Source organism: Poecilia reticulata, chromosome 17, assembly GCF_904066995.2.
Source record: "Poecilia reticulata chromosome 17, P_reticulata-male-v2, whole genome shotgun sequence".
NCBI lineage: Eukaryota > Metazoa > Chordata > Actinopteri > Cyprinodontiformes > Poeciliidae > Poecilia > Poecilia reticulata.
Window position 1 is genome coordinate 23,633,339 of NC_088846.1, and position 18,647 is coordinate 23,651,985.

Genomic DNA, 18,647 nt, shown 5'->3' on the forward strand with positions numbered 1-18,647 from the left:
AGCAGAGATCAAAGTTTCTACTGAGACTTGAACTCAGATCGCTGGATTCAAAGTCCAGAGTGCTAACCATTACACCATAGAACCGCTAAGTGGCATTTCAAGTAAAGGAGTCTCGATTTCAAAGATGCGTACATTGAAGTCGATTTGCAAATGAACTGTCATGAAAGGCGAAGGTTCTTGTTGTCTCACTACACCCTAATAGACGCATAACCTTCTAAATCTGTTTCTGTCTGGTTTCGAACCAGAGCCCTTTTGCGTGTTAAGCAAACGTGATAACCACTACACTACAGAAACTCATGATCTTTGCACAATACCTGGCAGATGATACAAATTTTGTTAGAGACTAAAGTGAACGATTGTCATGGAACAATGTCAAATACTTATACCACAGATCCTCTCAGAGAGCACGGTAACTTGGTGAACAAATTGGCAAACTTGTACTAATGCCTAATTTCACATTACAATCTAAAAACTAAGCTTGAGATCGAATAATGTATTAAAGATGTCAAGAACAGAGACCAAGGGTTCTACTGAGACTTGAACTCAGATTGCTGGATTCAAAGTCCAGTGTGCTAACCATTACACCATAGAACCACCTAGAGACAATAAATGTAAAGAAGTCTCGATTTCAAAGATGCCTACAATGAAGTCGATTGGCAAATGAACCGTCATGAAATGTGAAGGTTCTTGTTGTCTCACTACACCATAAGAGATGCATAACCTACAAAATCTGTTTCTGTCTGGTTTCGAACCAGAGACCTTTTGCGTGTAAAGCAAACGTGATAACCACTACACTACAGAAACTCATGATCTTTGCACAATACCTGGCAGATGATACAAATTTTGTTAGAGACTGAAGTGAACGATTGTCATGGAACAATGTCAAATACTTATACTACAGATCCTCTAACAGAGCACGGTAACTTGGTGAACAAATTGTCAAACTTATACTAGTGCCTAATTTCCCATTACAGTCTAAAAACTAAACTTGTGATCAAAAAATGCATTAAACATGTCAGGAGCAGAGATCAAAGTTTCTACTGAGACTTGAACTCAGATCGCTGGATTCAAAGTCCAGAGTGCTAACCATTACACCATAGAACCGCTAAGTGGCATTTCAAGTAAAGGAGTCTCGATTTCAAAGATGCGTACATTGAAGTCGATTTGCAAATGAACTGTCATGAAAGGCGAAGGTTCTTGTTGTCTCACTACACCCTAATAGACGCATAACCTTCTAAATCTGTTTCTGTCTGGTTTCGAACCAGAGCCCTTTTGCGTGTTAAGCAAACGTGATAACCACTACACTACAGAAACTCATGATCTTTGCACAATACCTGGCAGATGATACAAATTTTGTTAGAGACTAAAGTGAACGATTGTCATGGAACAATGTCAAATACTTATACCACAGATCCTCTCAGAGAGCACGGTAACTTGGTGAACAAATTGGCAAACTTATACTAGTGCCTAATTTCCCATTACAGTCTAAAAACTAAACTTGTGATCAAAAAATGTATTAAACATGTCAGGAGCAGAGATCAAAGGTTTTACTGAGACTTGAACTCAAATCGCTAGATTCAAAGTCCAGAGTGCTAACCATTACACCATAGAACCACCAAGAGACAACTAAAGTAAAGAAGTCTCGATTTCAAAGATGCCAACATTGAAGTCGATTGGCAAATTAACCGTCATGAAAGGCGACGGCTTTTGTTGTCTCACTACACCCTAAGAGATGCATAACCTACAAAATCTGTTTCTGTCTGGTTTCGAACCAGAGACCTTTTGCGTGTGAAGCAAACGTGATAACCACTACACTACAGAAACTCATGAGCTTTGCACTGTTACTGGTACATGATCCAAATTTTGTTAGAGACTAATCTCAACGATTTTCATGGAACAATGTCAAATACTTATACCACGGATCCTCTAACAGAGCACGGTAACTTGGTGAACAAATTGTCCAACTTATTCTAGTGCCTAATTTCCCATACAGTCTAAAAACTAAGCTTGTGATCAAAAAATGTATTAAAGATGTCAAGAACAGAGTTCAACGGTTCTACTGAGACTTGAACTCAGATCGCTGGATTCAAAGTCCAGAGTGCTAACCATTACACCATAGAACCGCTAAGTGGCATTTCAAGTAAAGGAGTCTCGATTTCAAAGATGCCTACATTGAAGTCGATTTGCAAATGAACTGTCATGAAAGGCGAAGGTTCTTGTTTTCTCACTACACCCTAAGAGATGCATAACCTACAAAATCTGTTTCTGTCTGGTTTCGATCCAGAGACCTTTTGCGTGTAAAGCAAACGTGATAACCACTACACTACAGAAACTCATGAGCTTTGCACTGTTACTGGTACATGATCCAAATTTTGTTAGAGACTAATCTCAACGATTTTCATGGAACAATGTCAAATACTTATACCACGGATCCTCTAACAGAGCACGGTAACTTGGTGAACAAATTGTCCAACTTATTCAAGTGCCTAATTTCCCATACAGTCTAAAAACTAAGCTTGTGATCAAAAAATGTATTAAACATGTCAGGAGCAGAGATCAAAGGTTTTACTGAGACTTGAACTCAAATCGCTAGATTCAAAGTCCAGAGTGCTAACCATTACACCATAGAACCACCAAGAGACAACTAAAGTAAAGAAGTCTCGATTTCAAAGATGCCAACATTGAAGTCGATTGGCAAATTAACCGTCATGAAAGGCGAAGGTTCTTGTTTTCTCACTACACCCTAAGAGATGCATAACCTACAAAATCTGTTTCTGTCTGGTTTCGAACCAGAGACCTTTTGCGTGTAAAGCAAACGTGATAACCACTACACTACAGAAACTCATGATCTTTGCACAATACCTGGCAGATGATACAAATTTTGTTAGAGACTGAAGTGAACGATTGTCATGGAACAATGTCAAATACTTATACTACAGATCCTCTAACAGAGCACGGTAACTTGGTGAACAAATTGTCAAACTTATACTAGTGCCTAATTTCCCATTACAGTCTAAAAACTAAACTTGTGATCAAAAAATGCATTAAACATGTCAGGAGCAGAGATCAAAGTTTCTACTGAGACTTGAACTCAGATCGCTGGATTCAAAGTCCAGAGTGCTAACCATTACACCATAGAACCGCTAAGTGGCATTTCAAGTAAAGGAGTCTCGATTTCAAAGATGCGTACATTGAAGTCGATTTGCAAATGAACTGTCATGAAAGGCGAAGGTTCTTGTTGTCTCACTACACCCTAATAGACGCATAACCTTCTAAATCTGTTTCTGTCTGGTTTCGAACCAGAGCCCTTTTGCGTGTTAAGCAAACGTGATAACCACTACACTACAGAAACTCATGATCTTTGCACAATACCTGGCAGATGATACAAATTTTGTTAGAGACTAAAGTGAACGATTGTCATGGAACAATGTCAAATACTTATACCACAGATCCTCTCAGAGAGCACGGTAACTTGGTGAACAAATTGGCAAACTTATACTAATGCCTAATTTCACATTACAATCTAAAAACTAAGCTTGAGATCGAATAATGTATTAAAGATGTCAAGAACAGAGACCAAGGGTTCTACTGAGACTTGAACTCAGATTGCTGGATTCAAAGTCCAGAGTGCTAACCATTACACCATAGAACCACCTAGAGACAATAAACGTAAAGAAGTCTCGATTTCAAAGATGCCTACAATGAAGTCGATTGGCAAATGAACCGTCATGAAATGTGAAGGTTCTTGTTGTCTCACTACACCATAAGAGATGCATAACCTACAAAATCTGTTTCTGTCTGGTTTCGAACCAGAGACCTTTTGCGTGTAAAGCAAACGTGATAACCACTACACTACAGAAACTCATGATCTTTGCACAATACCTGGCAGATGATACAAATTTTGTTAGAGACTAAAGTGAACGATTGTCATGGAACAATGTCAAATACTCATACCACAGATCCTCTCAGAGCACGGTAACTTGGTGAACAAATTGTCAAACTTATACTAGTGCCTAATTTCCCATTACAGTCTAAAAACTAAACTAGTGATCAAAAAATGTATTAAACATGTCAAGAACAGAGACCAAGGGTTCTACTGAGACTTGAACTCAGATCGCTGGATTCAAAGTCCAGAGTGCTAACCATTACACCATAGAACCACCTAGAGACAATAAAAGTAAAGAAGTCTCGATTTCAAAGATGCCTACATTGAAGTCGATAAGCAAATGAAGAGTCATGTAAGGTGAAGGCTCTTGTTGTCTCACTACACCCAAAGAGGTGCATAACCTACAAAATCTGCTTTTGTCTGGTTTCAAAGCAGAGACCTTCAGCGTATGAAGCATACGTGATAACCACTACACTACAGAAACTCATGGTCTGGCCAATGTTCCTGGTAGATGATGCAAATTTTGTTACTAATGTCAATGTCATGGAACAATGTCAAATACTTATACCACAGATCCTCTCAGAGAGCACGGTAACTAGGTGAACAACTTGGCAAACTTATACTAATGCCTAATTTCACATTACAATCTAAAAACTAAGCTTAAGATCGAATAATGTATTAAAGATGTCAAGAACAGAGTCCAAGGGTTCTACTGAGACTTGAACTCAGATCGCTGGATTCAAAGTCCAGAGTGCTAACCATTACACCATAGAACCTCCAAGCAGAATTTGAAGAAGACTTGATTTCAAAGATGCCTACATTGACGTCGATTGGCAAAGGCTCTAGTTGTCTCACTACACCCTAAGAGACACATAACCTTCTAAATCTGTTTCTTTCTGGTTTCGAGCCAGAGCCCTTTTGCGTGTGAAGCAAACGTGTTTACCACTACACTACAGAAACTCATGGTCTTTGCACAATACCTGGTAGATGATCCAAATTTTGTTAGAGAGTAATGTCAACAATTGTCATGGAACAATGTCAAATACTCATACTACAGATCCTCTCAGAGCACGGTAACTTGATGAACAAATTGTCAAACTTATACTAGTGCCTAATTTCCCATTACAGTCTAAAAACTAAACTTGTGATCAAAAAATGTATTAAACATGTCAGGAGCAGAGATCAAAGGTTTTACTGAGACTTGAACTCAAATCGCTGAATTCAAAGTCCAGAGTGCTAACCATTACACCATAGAACCACCAAGAGACAACTAAAGTAAAGAAGTCTCGATTTCAAAGATGCCAACATTGAAGTGGATTGGCAAATTAACCGTCATGAAAGGGGACGGCTTTTGTTGTCTCACTACACCCTAAGAGATGCATAACCTACAAAATCTGTTTCTGTCTGGTTTCGAACCAGAGACCTTTTGCGTTTGAAGCAAATGTGAGAACCACTACACTACAGAAACTCATGGTCTTTTCATAGTACCTGGTAGATGATCCAAATTTTGTTAGAGACTAATCTCAACGATTTTCATGGAACAATGTCAAATACTCATACTACAGATCCTCTCAGAGCACGGTAACTTGGTGAACAAATTGTCCAACTTATTCTAGTGCCTAATTTCCCATACAGTCTAAAAACTAAGCTTGTGATCAAAAAATGTTTTAAAGATGTCAAGAACAGAGTTCCACGGTTCTACTGAGACTTGAACTCAGATCGCTGGATTCAAAGTCCAGAGTCCTAACCATTACACCATAGAACCACCTAGATAGAACCACCTAGAGACAATAAAAGTAAAGAAGTCTCGATTTCAAAGATGCCTACATTGAAGTCGATTTGCAAATGAACTGTCATGAAAGGCGAAGGTTCTTGTTGTCTCACTACACCCTAAGAGATGCATAACCTACAAAATCTGTTTCTGTCTGGTTTCGAACCAGAGCCCTTTTGCGTGTAAAGCAAATGTGATAACCACTACACTACAGAAACTCTTGGTCTTTGCATAGTACCCGGTAGATGTTCCAAATTTTGTTAGAGACTAAAGTGAACGATTGTCATGGAACAATGTCAAATACTTATACCACAGATCCTCTCAGAGAGCACGGTAACTAGGTGAACAAATTGGCAAACTTATACTAGTGCCTAATTTCACATTACAATCTAAAAACTAAGCTTGTGTTCAACAAATGTATTAAAGATGTCAAGAGCAGAGATCAACGGTTCTGCTGAGACTTAAACTCAGATTGCTGGATTCAAAATCCAGATATCTAACCATTACACCATAGAACCTCCAAGCAGAATTTGAAGAAGACTTGATTTCAAAGATGCCTACATTGACGTCGATTGGCAAAGGCTCTAGTTGTCTCACTACACCCTAAGAGACGCATAACCTTCTGAATCTGTTTCTGTCTGGTTTCGAGCCAGAGCCCTTTTGCGTGTGAAGCAAACGTGTTTACCACTACACTACAGAAACTCATGGTCTTTGCACAATACCTGGTAGATGATCCAAATTTTGTTAGAGAGTAATGTCAACAATTGTCATGGAACAATGTCAAATACTCATACTACAGATCCTCTCAGAGCACGGTAACTTGATGAACAAATTGTCAAACTTATACTAGTGCCTAATTTCCCATTACAGTCTAAAAACTAAACTTGTGATCAAAAAATGTATTAAACATGTCAGGAGCAGAGATCAAAGGTTTTACTGAGACTTGAACTCAAATCGCTGAATTCAAAGTCCAGAGTGCTAACCATTACACCATATAACCACCAAGAGTCAAAGTAAAGAAGTCTCGATTTCAACGATGCCTACATTGAAGTCGATTGGCAAATTAACCGTCATGGAAGGCGACAGCTTTTGTTGTCTCACTACACCCTTTAGAGATGCATAACCTACAAAATCTGTTTCTGTCTGGTTTCGAACCAGAGACCTTTTGCATGTGAAGCAAACGTGATAACCACTACACTACAGAAACTCATGGTCTTTGCACAGTACCTGGTAGATGATCCAAATTTTGTTAGTGACTTATGTCAACGATTGTCATGGAACAATGTCAAATACTTTTACCACGGATCCTCTAACAGAGCATGGTGAACAAACTGCCAAACTTATACTAGTGCCTAATTTCACATTAGTCTTAAAACTAAGCTTGTGATCAAAAAATGTATTAAAGATGCCAGGAGCAGAGATCAAAGGTTCTACTGAGACTTGAACTCAGATTGCTGGATTCAACATCCAGACTGCTACCCATTACACCATAGAACCGCCAAGCGGCAATTGAAGTAAAATTTCAGATTACAAAATTGTAGAAATGAGCTACAAACATGAATGTTGCAAACTCCAAATAGACAGACAATTAACAATGCAAGAGAAAAATGCTACAAGTCAGGAAAGAATGCTGCAACTACAGAAAATAAAAGCAAAATCCTACAATCAACAAAATAACTTCTAATGAAAAATGCTTCTGGTGAATTTGTGTTTGTTTTATATGTTTTGGAGTTTGAATCATTAATGTGTTTGAAGTTCATATTGCCATTTGCTAGCGTTTTGCACCTGGCAACCATCATGGAAACAAACAATGTGGTGGAAGTCATGCAGGAGTAGATCCAAACAGCTTCATGGTTAATAGATTATATCAACAGCAAAAACACAAATCAATCAGGTTTGTATAAAAATTTATAAACCCAGCAGCTCAGTTTGTTAATTTTAACAATGAAACACAGATTCCCTCTTTCAGTTAATCTTTAGCATATAGTTACCTAAAAAAATCAAACTTTTCCTGCGTGTCACATTTATATGGTGTTTATTTTCTCTTTCCTGTGTCTGTTGACAGTCTGGGTGTGACTTTTACATCTCTTGGGTCGCCTCCTTCCTGCTGCTGACATCCAACATTAAAGGAGCGGCCAGTCTCCAGATAGCAGCAGAGTGTCTCTGAGTGAGCAGAGGGTTTGCTGTAAATTATTCAGCAGTGGTGAGTTCCTCTCAGGGCAGAGGGAAGTAAAAGCAAAGCGTCCTCTTCTTCTTCTCCCCTCTGCTGACCCACTCAGAGGCACGAGCGGCTCCCAGCCTGCAGCCGGGGCCACATTCATTATTCATTAAAGGTATCCTGGGCCCTCAGCTCGCTGCTTCATCCACTCCATCAATCCCTTTACCCATTTTCAGAAGCTCTCTGATGTCTTAGTGCTAACGAGAAGCAAATGTTTTTCACTCTCTTGCTGCGTTTCTTGACATTTGAGGAAAAAAATTGCAAAATAAAAACGCCAATTTAGATAAAAAGTTTAGGTGCTCGGATTTTGCGTTTTTTTAGTTGTATAAAAATTGGTTAATTCCTCAAAACTGCAATGTAAACACTTCTTTCGCATCAAGAGTCACATGATTAACAACTGGATGTTACTACTGATGGAAACCATGAAGAAGAAGACGACAGGAAGTGGTAACAGGATGACATGTTTCATAGTGACATATCACCTGAATGACATTGTTTACATGTGATTTTCATTTATTTAATTGAAACACCACAATTGCGAAATTTTGTTTTTACACATTAGTGGAGTATTATTAAAGTTTTGCACACATTTGTAAAGGAAAGACAGCTAAAGTCCAAGAAACACAATTTTGTAATTGAGGTGTTTCCATTAAAAAAGAAACAGTTAAAATCACCTGTAAATAAGTATTTTAAATCATTAAAAAACACGCAATTCCATCATCCTCCAATTACTTCCTGTCTTCTTCTTCTTCTTTGTGGTTTCCACAAGTAGTAACATCTGATTGTTGATCAGGTGACTTGTGTGATGCAGAAAAAGTGTTTCCATTGCAGATTTGAAAAATAAACCACTTTCAATACAGTGAGATAAAGCACCTAATCCTAGCACCAAAACTGTTTGTTGAAAAATGTGAGTTCTTTTTAAATTGGCATGTTTCAATTTAACACATTTATTTTTGTAATTTTAATTTGTGTAACTCTACAGGAAATGCAGATCCTTAGTGCCAACAAGAAGCAGAAATTTTACACTGTATGTCACGTTCAGGAACTGATGGACGCAGGGACTGAACAGCGAATACAAAAACAGGTGTTTATTTAGGAGATAAACTATTTCTTGGTCAGACAGGCCAGGGTCAGAACCAGGGAATCCAAATCAGGGTTAGGCAATTCCAGATCTCGGGGTCAGACAGACAGGGGGGTCAGAGCCAGTGGGTCCAAATCCAGGTCAAAACAGGTTCCAGATCTCAGGGTCAGACAGACAGGGGGTCAAAGCCGGGAGGTCCAAAACCAGAGGTGGGGGTCAGGATCAGGGACAGGAGAGGCAACTAGGCAGAAGGAAGAGACAGACAGGTTAGTTACTGGGCAGTTAGCTCAAGTTACTACAGCAGGCCTGAAAGTGTTACTGCTGAGGGTTTCACAACAGTCTGACGCCGTGCAGGGGGAAGATCCGTCTTTATATGGCAGCAGCTGGGGATCCGGGTGATGACGATCAGGTGTGAGTTGTTACAGCTCAGCAGCAGCTGTGACACTGTAGCTTAATTTCATTTACATATGTACGCAAAACTTTTCAATATTCCACATTTATATGGAGTAATATTCCAATTTTTTAATTATGGTGTTTCTATTGAACATTTATTTTTTTCCCCAAAAAATTGTTGTGTTTCCATTATGCAAATTTATTTTCAAATAGTCAAATTGTGTGATGATATGATGAATGGATACACAACTACTACGGTGATTTAATTCTGAGCTTCAGGTTAGAAACCCTAATCAAGCTCTGGTTTTTCTTACTTTTCATAAAGATAAATAAGATATTTGAGGAAGTTTTGAGATATAGATTTTAAGATAAGTTCACAGAACGCACACGATAAGTTAAGAATTTACATTAATGGATTTTAGCAGTACATCTAAAAAATGTAATATTGCATAAAAGTGAAAATCACATAGAATCATCACACATATAGAGATAATATATTGTTTCTTGTAATTTTGATGAGTATGACAGATAATTAAACCCCCAAATAATCCAGTATCTCCAGAATAAAATGATTCTCCTTTACAGATCCTCACAGTAATGTCTTCATATCACCATTATATAAATAAGTGTATTTTTCTGGGGTTTATGCTGGGAAACATGATTAAGATGACACATGTATGACCGTAATAAAAGAGGATTTGACTTCTGGGAGGATGAAATCTTCTTATGCCCCTTTTCCACCGGCCCGCCCGGCTCGGCTCCGATCGCTTTTCTTGTGTTTCCACCGGCCTTTTCAACGGGGCTGGCGCTGCTTTTTTGGGTCCTGCTTCAGAGCAGGGCCAGCAGGGCCAGCCCGGGTTTGGTAGGTGACGCAAGCTTCGCTGCTGTTCACTGATTGGCCGAGGGCATGGTCAGAAGAGCGAGGCGAAGATAGAAGAAAAATGAAGGCGCAACGTTTGAAACTCGCTGCAACACGGAAGTGATGGAAGATGCAAACAAGCTGTGAACTAAAAGATGCCGGCTTTTTTCTTTGCTTCGGTTTTCAATATTCAGCAGCAGCTCGATGGAGCCGTGAGCAATCAGTCGTTTTTGTCACTGTAGTGGAGAGAATGGAAAGCCTCGTTAACCGCTTCGGAGCCGACGGAGCACCACGGTGAACACCGACTCAGACAGAGCTAACGCCGCTGCTGCTCACCAGCCAGGTGAGCAGTTTGTAGATATATCTGTCTGGTTGTTACTACATTTAACATTGCATACATACAGTCATGGAAGCCATTTAAAACACACAGCCTGCTGTATTTTTATTGCTCAAACATAACATGCGCATTTTCTGAAGACACTCAGTTGTACATTACAGTTATAAATAACTCTTGTACAGCATGTTACCATCATTTGTTTATCTTTGTGTGAATGTACTGCTTCGATTGTTTCTCATTTTGCTGTTGCATCTGAGTTTCCCCCACTGTGAGATAAACCATGTCATATGACATCCTATTGTAAAAAAGCTAGATATCAGTTCTCTAATCAAATTGTTATGAATTATTAATTGTAGAATGAACAATAAGCCTGAAGAAAACGATAGTAGTATTTTATCCATGGCTGTATGCCTGCATAGGTCTAAAACTTACAAGTAATAGCATTTTGTCTTTAATTTACACAACTATTCCAGTTATTTAATTCTGGCTGGATGGTAAAAAAAAAAGTGTTTTATATATATATATATATATATATATATATATATATATATATATAACACGAAAAAGAGTCGAGCCGGGCCGAGCCGAGCCGGGTTGGCCGGTGGAAAAGGGGCATTATTTACGTTGTCTGTGTCCGTCCTGCCTGACCCAATGCAATCCTGTGCGCTGCACTGTAATCTGTAGAGGACCCACCGCAGGGAAGGGAGTCCATCTCAAAACAGATGGAGTCCCCACCCTTCTAGGCCCTGCAGGGATCCAGAGGGCCTCTGCAAGGAAGAGAGTCCAGCACAAAAGAGATGGAGTCCCCACCCTTCTAGGCCCTGCTGGGATCCAGAGGGCAACAGCAGGGAAGGGATTCCAGCTCAAAAGAGATGGAGTCCCAATCCTTCTAAGCCCTCCTGAGATCCAGAGGGCCTCTGCAGGGAAGGGAGTACAGCTCAAAAGAGATGGAGTCCTCAACCTTCTAGGCCCTGCTGGGATCCAGAGGGCCTCTGCAGGGAAGGGAGTCCAGCTCAAAAGAGATGGATTTCCGACCCCCATAGGCCCAGCTGGGTTCGAGGGCCACAGCAGGAAACGGAGTCCAGCTCAAAAGAGATGGAGTCCCCACCCTTCTAGGCCCTGCTGGGATCCAGAGGGCCTCTGCAGGGAAGGGAGTCCAGCTCAAAAGATATGAAGTCCCCACCCTTCTAGGCCCTGCTTGGATCCAGAGGGCCTCTGCAGGGAAGGGAGTCCATCTCAAAACAGATGGAGTCCCCACCCTTCTAGGCCCTGCTGATATCCAGAAGGCCTCTGCAGGGAAGGGAGTCCACCTCAAAAGACATGGAGTTCCGACCCCCATAGGCCCTGCTGGGTACCAGAGGGCCAAAGAAGGGAAGGGAGTCCATCTCAAAGAGATGGAGTCCCCACCCTTCTAGGCCCTGCTGGGATCCAGAGGGCCCCAGGAGGGACGGGAGTCCAGCTCAAAAGATATGGAGTCCCCACCCTTCTAGGCCCTGCTGGGATCCAGAGGGCCTCTGCAGGGAAGAGAGTCCATCTCAAAAGAGATGGAGTCCCCACCCTTCTAGGCCCTGCTGGGATCCAGAGGGCCTCTGCAGGGAAGGGAGTCCATCTCAAAAGAGATGGAGTCCCCACCCTTCTAGGCCCTGCTGGGATCCAGAGGGCCACAGCAGGGAAGGGAGTCTAGCTCAAAAGAGATGGATTTCCGACCCCCATAGGCCCAGCTGGGTTCGAGGGCCACAGCAGGGAACGGAGTCCAGCTCAAAAGAGATGGAGTCCCCACCCTTCTAGGCCCTGCTGGGATCCAGAGGGCCTCTGCAGGGAAGGGAGTCCAGCTCAAAGAGATGGAGTCCCCACCCTTCTAGGCCCTGCTGGGATCCAGAGGGCCTCTGCAGGGAAGGGAGTCCAGCTCAAAACATATGGAATCCCCACCCTTCTAGGCCCTGCTGGGATCCAGAGGGCCCCAGGAGGGAAGGGAGTCCAGCTCAAAAGATATGAAGTCCCCACCCTTCTAGGCCCTGCTTGGATCCAGAGGGCCTCTGCAGGGAAGGGAGTCCATCTCAAAACAGATGGAGTCCCCACCCTTCTAGGCCCTGCTGATATCCAGAAGGCCTCTGCAGGGAAGGGAGTCCACCTCAAAAGATTTGGAGTTCCGACCCCCATAGGCCCTGCTGGGTACCAGAGGGCCAAAGAAGGGAAGGGAGTCCATCTCAAAGAGATGGAGTCCCCACCCTTCTAGGCCCTGCTGGGATCCAGAGGGCCCCAGGAGGGACGGGAGTCCAGCTCAAAAGATATGGAGTCCCCACCCTTCTAGGCCCTGCTGGGATCCAGAGGGCCTCTGCAGGGAAGAGAGTCCATCTCAAAAGAGATGGAGTCCCCACCCTTCTAGGCCCTGCTGGGATCCAGAGGGCCTCTGCAGGGAAGGGAGTCCATCTCAAAAGAGATGGAGTCCCCACCCTTCTAGGCCCTGCTGGGATCCAGAGGGCCACAGCAGGGAAGGGAGTCCAGCTCAAAAGAGATGGATTTCCGACCCCCATAGGCCCTGCTAGGATCCAGAGGGCCACAGCAGGGAAGGGAGTCTAGCTCAAAAGAGATGGATTTCCGACCCCCATAGGCCCAGCTGGGTTCGAGGGCCACAGCAGGGAACGGAGTCCAGCTCAAAAGAGATGGAGTCCCCACCCTTCTAGGCCCTGCTGGGATCCAGAGGGCCTCTGCAGGGAAGGGAGTCCAGCTCAAAGAGATGGAGTCCCCACCCTTCTAGGCCCTGCTGGGATCCAGAGGGCCTCTGCAGGGAAGGGAGTCCAGCTCAAAACATATGGAATCCCCACCCTTCTAGGCCCTGCTGGGATCCAGAGGGCCCCAGGAGGGAAGGGAGTCCAGCTCAAAAGATATGAAGTCCCCACCCTTCTAGGCCCTGCTTGGATCCAGAGGGCCTCTGCAGGGAAGGGAGTCCATCTCAAAACAGATGGAGTCCCCACCCTTCTAGGCCCTGCTGATATCCAGAAGGCCTCTGCAGGGAAGGGAGTCCACCTCAAAAGATTTGGAGTTCCGACCCCCATAGGCCCTGCTGGGTACCAGAGGGCCAAAGAAGGGAAGGGAGTCCATCTCAAAGAGATGGAGTCCCCACCCTTCTAGGCCCTGCTGGGATCCAGAGGGCCCCAGGAGGGACGGGAGTCCAGCTCAAAAGATATGGAGTCCCCACCCTTCTAGGCCCTGCTGGGATCCAGAGGGCCTCTGCAGGGAAGAGAGTCCATCTCAAAAGAGATGGAGTCCCCACCCTTCTAGGCCCTGCTGGGATCCAGAGGGCCTCTGCAGGGAAGGGAGTCCATCTCAAAAGAGATGGAGTCCCCACCCTTCTAGGCCCTGCTGGGATCCAGATGGCCACAGCAGGGAAGGGATTCCAGCTCAAAAGAGATGGAGTCCCCACCCTTCTAGGCCCTGCTGGGATCCAGAGGGCCTCTGCAGGGAAGGGAGTCCATCTCAAAAGAGATGGAGTCTCCACCCTTCTAGGCCCTGCTGGGTTCCAGCGGGCCAAAGAAGGGAAGGGAGTCCAGCTCAAAAGAGATGGATTTCCGACCCCCATAGGCCCTGCTAGGATCCAGAGGGCCACAGCAGGGAAGGGAGTCTAGCTCAAAAGAGATGGATTTCCGACCCCCATAGGCCCAGCTGGGTTCGAGGGCCACAGCAGGGAACGGAGTCCAGCTCAAAAGAGATGGAGTCCCCACCCTTCTAGGCCCTGCTGGGATCCAGAGGGCCTCTGCAGGGAAGGGAGTCCAGCTCAAAGAGATGGAGTCCCCACCCTTCTAGGCCCTGCTGGGATCCAGAGGGCCTCTGCAGGGAAGGGAGTCCAGCTCAAAACATATGGAATCCCCACCCTTCTAGGCCCTGCTGGGATCCAGAGGGCCTCTGCAGGGAAGGGAGTCCAGCTCAAAGATATGGAGTCCCCACCCTTCTAGGCCATGCTGGGATCCAGAGGGCCACAGCAGGGAAGGGAGTCTAGCTCAAAAGAGATGGATTTCCGACCCCCATAGGCCCAGCTGGGTTCGAGGGCCACAGCAGGGAACGGAGTCCAGCTCAAAAGAGATGGAGTCCCCACCCTTCTAGGCCCTGCTGGGATCCAGAGGGCCTCTGCAGGGAAGGGAGTCCAGCTCAAAAGATATGAAGTCCCCACCCTTCTAGGCCCTGCTTGGATCCAGAGGGCCTCTGCAGGGAAGGGAGTCCATCTCAAAACAGATGGAGTCCCCACCCTTCTAGGCCCTGCTGATATCCAGAAGGCCTCTGCAGGGAAGGGAGTCCACCTCAAAAGACATGGAGTTCCGACCCCCATAGGCCCTGCTGGGTACCAGAGGGCCTCTGCAGGGAAGAGAGTCCATCTCAAAAGAGATGGAGTCCCCACCCTTCTAGGCCCTGTTGGGATCCAGAGGGCCTCTGCAGCGAAGGGAGTCCACCTCAAAAGACATGGAGTTCCGACCCCCATAGGCCCTGCAGGGTTCCAGAGGGCCAAAGAAGGGAAGGGAGTCCATCTCAAAGAGATGGAGTCCCCACCCTTCTAGGCCCTGCTGGGATCCAGAGGGCCCCAGGAGGGAAGGGAGTCCAGCTCAAAAGGTATGGAGTCCCCACCCTTCTAGGCCATGCTGGGATCCAGAGGGCCTCTGCAGGGAAGGGAGTCCAGCTCAAAACAGATGGAGTCCCCACCCATCTAGGCCCTGCTGGGTTCCAGAGGGCCACAGCAGGGAAGGGAGTCCAGCTCAAAATAGATGGAGTCCCCACCCTTCTAGGCCCTGCTGGGATCCAGAGGGCCTCTGCAGGGAAGGGAGTCCAGCTCAAAAGAGATGGAGTCCCCACCCTTCTAGGCCCTGCTGGGATCCAGAGGGCCTCTGCAGGGAAGGGAGTCCAGCTCAAAGAGATGGAGTCCCCACCCTTCTAGGCCCTGCTGGGATCCAGAGGGCCTCTGCAGGGAAGGGAGTCCAGCTCAAAACATATGGAGTCCCCACCCTTCTAGGCCCTGCTGGGATCCAGAGGGCCCCAGGAGGGAAGGGAGTCCAGCTCAAAATAGATGGAGTCCCCACCCTTCTAGGCCCTGCTGATATCCAGAAGGCCTCTGCAGGGAAGGGAGTCCAGCTCAAAGATATGGAGTCCCCACCCTTCTAGGCCATGCTGGGATCCAGAGGGCCACAGCAGGGAAGGGAGTCTAGCTCAAAAGAGATGGATTTCCGACCCCCATAGGCCCAGCTGGGTTCGAGGGCCACAGCAGGAAACGGAGTCCAGCTCAAAAGAGATGGAGTCCCCACCCTTCTAGGCCCTGCTGGGATCCAGAGGGCCTCTGCAGGGAAGGGAGTCCAGCTCAAAAGATATGAAGTCCCCACCCTTCTAGGCCCTGCTTGGATCCAGAGGGCCTCTGCAGGGAAGGGAGTCCATCTCAAAACAGATGGAGTCCCCACCCTTCTAGGCCCTGCTGATATCCAGAAGGCCTCTGCAGGGAAGGGAGTCCACCTCAAAAGACATGGAGTTCCGACCCCCATAGGCCCTGCTGGGTACCAGAGGGCCAAAGAAGGGAAGGGAGTCCATCTCAAAGAGATGGAGTCCCCACCCTTCTAGGCCCTGCTGGGATCCAGAGGGCCCCAGGAGGAACGGGAGTCCAGCTCAAAAGATATGGAGTCCCCACCCTTCTAGGCCCTGCTGGGATCCAGAGGGCCTCTGCAGGGAAGAGAGTCCATCTCAAAAGAGATGGAGTCCCCACCCTTCTAGGCCCTGCTGGGATCCAGAGGGCCTCTGCAGGGAAGGGAGTCCATCTCAAAAGAGATGGAGTCCCCACCCTTCTAGGCCCTGCTGGGATCCAGAGGGCCACAGCAGGGAAGGGAGTCCAGCTCAAAAGAGATGGATTTCCGACCCCCATAGGCCCTGCTAGGATCCAGAGGGCCACAGCAGGGAAGGGAGTCTAGCTCAAAAGAGATGGATTTCCGACCCCCATAGGCCCAGCTGGGTTCGAGGGCCACAGCAGGGAACGGAGTCCAGCTCAAAAGAGATGGAGTCCCCACCCTTCTAGGCCCTGCTGGGATCCAGAGGGCCTCTGCAGGGAAGGGAGTCCAGCTCAAAGAGATGGAGTCCCCACCCTTCTAGGCCCTGCTGGGATCCAGAGGGCCTCTGCAGGGAAGGGAGTCCAGCTCAAAACATATGGAATCCCCACCCTTCTAGGCCCTGCTGGGATCCAGAGGGCCCCAGGAGGGAAGGGAGTCCAGCTCAAAAGATATGAAGTCCCCACCCTTCTAGGCCCTGCTTGGATCCAGAGGGCCTCTGCAGGGAAGGGAGTCCATCTCAAAACAGATGGAGTCCCCACCCTTCTAGGCCCTGCTGATATCCAGAAGGCCTCTGCAGGGAAGGGAGTCCACCTCAAAAGATTTGGAGTTCCGACCCCCATAGGCCCTGCTGGGTACCAGAGGGCCAAAGAAGGGAAGGGAGTCCATCTCAAAGAGATGGAGTCCCCACCCTTCTAGGCCCTGCTGGGATCCAGAGGGCCCCAGGAGGGACGGGAGTCCAGCTCAAAAGATATGGAGTCCCCACCCTTCTAGGCCCTGCTGGGATCCAGAGGGCCTCTGCAGGGAAGAGAGTCCATCTCAAAAGAGATGGAGTCCCCACCCTTCTAGGCCCTGCTGGGATCCAGAGGGCCTCTGCAGGGAAGGGAGTCCATCTCAAAAGAGATGGAGTCCCCACCCTTCTAGGCCCTGCTGGGATCCAGAGGGCCACAGCAGGGAAGGGAGTCCAGCTCAAAAGAGATGGATTTCCGACCCCCATAGGCCCTGCTAGGATCCAGAGGGCCACAGCAGGGAAGGGAGTCTAGCTCAAAAGAGATGGATTTCCGACCCCCATAGGCCCAGCTGGGTTCGAGGGCCACAGCAGGGAACGGAGTCCAGCTCAAAAGAGATGGAGTCCCCACCCTTCTAGGCCCTGCTGGGATCCAGAGGGCCTCTGCAGGGAAGGGAGTCCAGCTCAAAGAGATGGAGTCCCCACCCTTCTAGGCCCTGCTGGGATCCAGAGGGCCTCTGCAGGGAAGGGAGTCCAGCTCAAAACATATGGAATCCCCACCCTTCTAGGCCCTGCTGGGATCCAGAGGGCCCCAGGAGGGAAGGGAGTCCAGCTCAAAAGATATGAAGTCCCCACCCTTCTAGGCCCTGCTTGGATCCAGAGGGCCTCTGCAGGGAAGGGAGTCCATCTCAAAACAGATGGAGTCCCCACCCTTCTAGGCCCTGCTGATATCCAGAAGGCCTCTGCAGGGAAGGGAGTCCACCTCAAAAGATTTGGAGTTCCGACCCCCATAGGCCCTGCTGGGTACCAGAGGGCCAAAGAAGGGAAGGGAGTCCATCTCAAAGAGATGGAGTCCCCACCCTTCTAGGCCCTGCTGGGATCCAGAGGGCCCCAGGAGGGACGGGAGTCCAGCTCAAAAGATATGGAGTCCCCACCCTTCTAGGCCCTGCTGGGATCCAGAGGGCCTCTGCAGGGAAGAGAGTCCATCTCAAAAGAGATGGAGTCCCCACCCTTCTAGGCCCTGCTGGGATCCAGAGGGCCTCTGCAGGGAAGGGAGTCCATCTCAAAAGAGATGGAGTCCCCACCCTTCTAGGCCCTGCTGGGATCCAGATGGCCACAGCAGGGAAGGGATTCCAGCTCAAAAGAGATGGAGTCCCCACCCTTCTAGGCCCTGCTGGGATCCAGAGGGCCTCTGCAGGGAAGGGAGTCCATCTCAAAAGAGATGGAGTCTCCACCCTTCTAGGCCCTGCTGGGATCCAGCGGCCAAAGAAGGGAAGGGAGTCCAGCTCAAAAGAGATGGATTTCCGACCCCCATAGGCCCTGCTAGGATCCAGAGGGCCACAGCAGGGAAGGGAGTCTAGCTCAAAAGAGATGGATTTCCGACCCCCATACGCCCAGCTGGGCCCGAGGGCCACAGCAGGGAACGGAGTCCAGCTCAAAAGAGATGGAGTCCCCACCCTTCTAGGCCCTGCTGGGATCCAGAGGGCCTGCAGGGAAGGGAGTCCAGCTCAAAGAGATGGAGTCCCCACCCTTCTAGGCCGCTGGGATCCAGAGGGCCTCTGCAGGAAGGAGTCAGCTCAAAC

At 47.0% G+C, this 18,647-nt stretch overlaps 21 non-coding genes across 21 annotated transcripts; all 21 read right to left on the minus strand.

Annotated features, from left to right (window-relative positions):
• Window positions 1–12: 12 nt before the first annotated feature.
• trnaq-uug (transfer RNA glutamine (anticodon UUG)) lies at window positions 13–84 on the minus strand. The gene has a single exon. It is a non-coding gene; the product is annotated as a tRNA-Gln (tRNA).
• A 137-nt stretch (window positions 85–221) lies between these two features.
• Window positions 222–294, minus strand: trnav-aac (transfer RNA valine (anticodon AAC)). Its single transcript has one exon. It is a non-coding gene; the product is annotated as a tRNA-Val (tRNA).
• A 228-nt stretch (window positions 295–522) lies between these two features.
• trnaq-uug (transfer RNA glutamine (anticodon UUG)) lies at window positions 523–594 on the minus strand. The gene has a single exon. It is a non-coding gene; the product is annotated as a tRNA-Gln (tRNA).
• Window positions 595–731: 137 nt separating this feature from the next.
• On the minus strand, window positions 732–804 carry trnav-uac (transfer RNA valine (anticodon UAC)). Its single transcript has one exon. It is a non-coding gene; the product is annotated as a tRNA-Val (tRNA).
• A 228-nt stretch (window positions 805–1,032) lies between these two features.
• On the minus strand, window positions 1,033–1,104 carry trnaq-uug (transfer RNA glutamine (anticodon UUG)). Its single transcript has one exon. It is a non-coding gene; the product is annotated as a tRNA-Gln (tRNA).
• Window positions 1,105–1,241: 137 nt separating this feature from the next.
• On the minus strand, window positions 1,242–1,314 carry trnav-aac (transfer RNA valine (anticodon AAC)). The gene has a single exon. It is a non-coding gene; the product is annotated as a tRNA-Val (tRNA).
• Window positions 1,315–1,751: 437 nt separating this feature from the next.
• Window positions 1,752–1,824, minus strand: trnav-cac (transfer RNA valine (anticodon CAC)). The gene has a single exon. It is a non-coding gene; the product is annotated as a tRNA-Val (tRNA).
• A 227-nt stretch (window positions 1,825–2,051) lies between these two features.
• Window positions 2,052–2,123, minus strand: trnaq-uug (transfer RNA glutamine (anticodon UUG)). Its single transcript has one exon. It is a non-coding gene; the product is annotated as a tRNA-Gln (tRNA).
• Window positions 2,124–2,260: 137 nt separating this feature from the next.
• On the minus strand, window positions 2,261–2,333 carry trnav-uac (transfer RNA valine (anticodon UAC)). The gene has a single exon. It is a non-coding gene; the product is annotated as a tRNA-Val (tRNA).
• Window positions 2,334–2,769: 436 nt separating this feature from the next.
• trnav-uac (transfer RNA valine (anticodon UAC)) lies at window positions 2,770–2,842 on the minus strand. The gene has a single exon. It is a non-coding gene; the product is annotated as a tRNA-Val (tRNA).
• Window positions 2,843–3,070: 228 nt separating this feature from the next.
• On the minus strand, window positions 3,071–3,142 carry trnaq-uug (transfer RNA glutamine (anticodon UUG)). Its single transcript has one exon. It is a non-coding gene; the product is annotated as a tRNA-Gln (tRNA).
• Window positions 3,143–3,279: 137 nt separating this feature from the next.
• trnav-aac (transfer RNA valine (anticodon AAC)) lies at window positions 3,280–3,352 on the minus strand. The gene has a single exon. It is a non-coding gene; the product is annotated as a tRNA-Val (tRNA).
• A 228-nt stretch (window positions 3,353–3,580) lies between these two features.
• On the minus strand, window positions 3,581–3,652 carry trnaq-uug (transfer RNA glutamine (anticodon UUG)). The gene has a single exon. It is a non-coding gene; the product is annotated as a tRNA-Gln (tRNA).
• Window positions 3,653–3,789: 137 nt separating this feature from the next.
• On the minus strand, window positions 3,790–3,862 carry trnav-uac (transfer RNA valine (anticodon UAC)). The gene has a single exon. It is a non-coding gene; the product is annotated as a tRNA-Val (tRNA).
• A 226-nt stretch (window positions 3,863–4,088) lies between these two features.
• Window positions 4,089–4,160, minus strand: trnaq-uug (transfer RNA glutamine (anticodon UUG)). Its single transcript has one exon. It is a non-coding gene; the product is annotated as a tRNA-Gln (tRNA).
• A 430-nt stretch (window positions 4,161–4,590) lies between these two features.
• trnaq-uug (transfer RNA glutamine (anticodon UUG)) lies at window positions 4,591–4,662 on the minus strand. The gene has a single exon. It is a non-coding gene; the product is annotated as a tRNA-Gln (tRNA).
• A 619-nt stretch (window positions 4,663–5,281) lies between these two features.
• On the minus strand, window positions 5,282–5,354 carry trnal-caa (transfer RNA leucine (anticodon CAA)). The gene has a single exon. It is a non-coding gene; the product is annotated as a tRNA-Leu (tRNA).
• A 225-nt stretch (window positions 5,355–5,579) lies between these two features.
• trnaq-uug (transfer RNA glutamine (anticodon UUG)) lies at window positions 5,580–5,651 on the minus strand. Its single transcript has one exon. It is a non-coding gene; the product is annotated as a tRNA-Gln (tRNA).
• Window positions 5,652–5,802: 151 nt separating this feature from the next.
• Window positions 5,803–5,875, minus strand: trnav-uac (transfer RNA valine (anticodon UAC)). The gene has a single exon. It is a non-coding gene; the product is annotated as a tRNA-Val (tRNA).
• Window positions 5,876–6,286: 411 nt separating this feature from the next.
• On the minus strand, window positions 6,287–6,359 carry trnav-cac (transfer RNA valine (anticodon CAC)). The gene has a single exon. It is a non-coding gene; the product is annotated as a tRNA-Val (tRNA).
• Window positions 6,360–6,791: 432 nt separating this feature from the next.
• Window positions 6,792–6,864, minus strand: trnav-cac (transfer RNA valine (anticodon CAC)). Its single transcript has one exon. It is a non-coding gene; the product is annotated as a tRNA-Val (tRNA).
• Between the last annotated feature and the right edge of the window lie 11,783 nt (window positions 6,865–18,647).